This window comes from Zingiber officinale, chromosome 10B (genome assembly GCF_018446385.1).
Source record: "Zingiber officinale cultivar Zhangliang chromosome 10B, Zo_v1.1, whole genome shotgun sequence".
Lineage (NCBI taxonomy): Eukaryota > Viridiplantae > Streptophyta > Magnoliopsida > Zingiberales > Zingiberaceae > Zingiber > Zingiber officinale.
The window spans coordinates 78,367,813-78,370,780 of record NC_056005.1 but is presented as its reverse complement, the minus strand read 5'-3'; the positions used below and the strand labels follow the sequence as shown (position 1 = coordinate 78,370,780).

The window sequence follows — 2,968 nt, the reverse complement described above, 5'->3', positions numbered from 1 at the left end:
TTGCATCTATGTCGAATTTTCCTGACGCTTTTATTGGATTTCCTAAGAAAGAACCACCAGATCTTTCTGATGCCCACCGATGGTGATTCTGTGCCACATTCTCTATGATCTCTTCAGCTTCATCAAGGCTCTTGTTCATCAGTGCTCCTCCTGCTGCAGAATCGGGGGATACCTTCGTGTGATAATTGATTCCATTGTAGAAGGTGTGTAGAACCAACCATTTCTCAAGGTCATGATGGGGGCACTGTCTTAGCATACTTTTAAATCTGTCTCAGGCTTCAAATAATGATTCTGAGTCTACCTGTTTAAAGCTTGCAATCAGATTTCTTATATGAGCAGTCTTGCTTGGTGGATAGAATTTGTCCAGGAATTTCTGCTCACACTGCTCCCAAGATGTAATGCTATTTGCTGGAAGAGAATTTAGTGACTGCTTGGCTTTGTCTTTCAGGGAGAATCCAAAGAGCAATAACCTTATTGATTCTAGAGGGACTCCGTTCACTTTCATGGTGCCGCAGATCTCATAGAAAAGCTCTAAGTGGTGGTTTGGATCATCGTGCGGTCCTCCTCCAAATTGATTCTGCTGAACCATGTGAATTACTGCAGGCTTGATTTCAAAGTTGTTGGCTTCGATTAGCTGTCGAGTGATGCTAGACCGAACCCCTCGTGCATAAGGTGCTGCATAATCCTTTAACAATTTATCAGCCATCTCTGAAGATTCTTGTACTGCTTAAAATGCCTTCTGTAGGTTTCTTCTTCTCAAGAAAGTTCTATCGATCTCTAGATCAAACGGTAGAAGTTGTCCTGAAAGATTAGCTCTTCGCATGCAAAAATAAGATATGAACTATAGTAAAGAAGAAGAAATGAAATAATATTATTTTTTTTGTTTTTAATAAAAATGCAGAAAGTAAAGAAAAACAAGAATAAAATTATTTATCTCTAAATGCAAAATATTAGAAAAAGATAAGGGAAAAGAAAATAAAGTCTAGTCTAATCTAATCTAGTATAACTATCACCAATGTTATAGACACAGTCCCAACTGCATGTGCATGGATTCATCGTCAGTAATAAACAATATCGATCCCACGAGGACTGGTTATAAACACTAGTGATGACACACTTAGGATTAGCTACACTATCGATAATTGTACGTAATCTAAGGAAAGAGATTAGAAAGCGAAAACAAGAACTAGCAACGAGAAGTAATCAACCTGGTTAATGAAGAGTTCTAGGAGTTCGGTTTCATTGCAGTGGTGTTAATATATCACATACTATCATATACTCATTGTCCATCAGCCTGCATTCGCCGGAAGCTAAGGCAACTATCCTTAAACACCAAAGAAAGACGATCCCTACGAAATCCTGTTACGGTTAACCCCTGTCACTAGGGCGCCTCGGTAGATAACAAGGACACAACTCTAATTAATGTTATCAAAGATAGAATTAAGGAGCTTAGTTTGGTCTCTTACTTCCTTGTGAAGGATTCGCCTCTTCTTTCAAGGAAGTACCCTAGATGTCCGTGAATGGGTTACCCCTGTCACTAGGGTCCCTCGGGTGTACGATCTAAGGTATTCCCTCTATGAGGTTGGCAATTCCTACGCAATCAATCAACACGACAAAGAGATCGAGTAGTCGAAACAAAGCAAGCGAAATCATCGAATGGATATAAACATAATATGAGTCTTACATCAAAATCAATCCACAATTACTCCATCATCCTAGAACAAGGACTCTACTCTATAGACACTGGAGAAAAATCTGAAGACATGATGTATATAAACATACAAATTCTCAACACGAAGAGAGAAAGAAGAGGTATGCTTATCCAACAACGATGAGTGATCTTCGGATCCAATCCTTTGCTTCTGCAGTTGATGTGGTGATGGAAGATCACTGGACTGATGTCCTGGACGGCGTGGTACGACACCAGAGTGATTCTCCTGTTAACGACTCGCCTCCCGACTCCCTCCCCCCCCCCTCGGAAAAGGGTTAAAACACCTTTTATAGGCTACGGCGCAGCGCGGCGGCACGACAGTGCAAGGATGGCACGGTCGTGCCCTTTCTTGGCTTTGGGTGCACTGCACGACCATGGCAATTGCCACGACCATGTGATGCTGGGGCTCGGCTCTGGGGACACGGTCGTGATGGGTTGCACGGTCGTTCCTTGCTTGGCTATTGGCTGTGAGGCACGACCATGCGAGGTTACATGGCTGTGCTCAGATCCCTCTCTGGATTGGCCACACGGCCGTGCAAGGTTGCATGCCCGTGCTCTCTGCTTTGTTCCGGTGCGTCGACAATCATCATTTTCGCTCCAAAAGTTGTCCCTGTCAACATAAAACCAAACAAAGAGCAGATATCCAAACAAAAGAGTATATATGATGAATACACGATAAAAGAGGCGATCATACAAAGAATATGTACATATAAAGCAAGTGAATGTGTGTAAAAACATGCATAAACGATCATAATATTTATGCACATAAATGTGTTGCTTCTATTTCCTTCTCCTCGATCGGATTGTCTACTTCGCTCAGCTGGGACTCTTGAGGGATTAGTGTCATTCCTCCGCTGATGTTGATGGTGCCGCTCGGGCGCCCTTCTATCGTCCTCTCGTCGCTCTGTAGAGCGATGCCTCTGTCGCCGATCGGTAGAAGGTGATCAGCAGCGGTACCCTCTTGGGGCCGGTCGGTTGACGATTGGTGTCAGTCCGTGGCAATCCCGCGTGTTGTGAGTCGGTGACTGGTGAAAGGAGCAGAATATGGGAGTCCATACCTTGCCGCTTGTCATCTTCGGCTGACCAGAGGCCACATATTGCATGACATGTGTCCTAGCCTCCTGGTATGGCCGCTCTCCATCCACTCTCGGTCCTTTGGGTGATTGGTGGCTGCTCGATGATCGCCGTTCGGGAGACAGTGCAGGCTCGACCAGCGTCTCCTTTTTCCTTGCCGCTTGGGCTTCTTCCATGTTTATG

The 2,968-nt window shown here is 44.2% G+C and overlaps 1 non-coding gene across 1 annotated transcript; it reads left to right on the top strand.

The window, feature by feature from the left end:
• The first annotated feature begins 227 nt into the window (after window positions 1-227).
• On the top strand, window positions 228-333 carry LOC122030677. Its single transcript, XR_006125540.1, has one exon. It is a non-coding gene; the product is annotated as a small nucleolar RNA R71 (small nucleolar RNA).
• The last annotated feature ends 2,635 nt before the right edge of the window (window positions 334-2,968 follow it).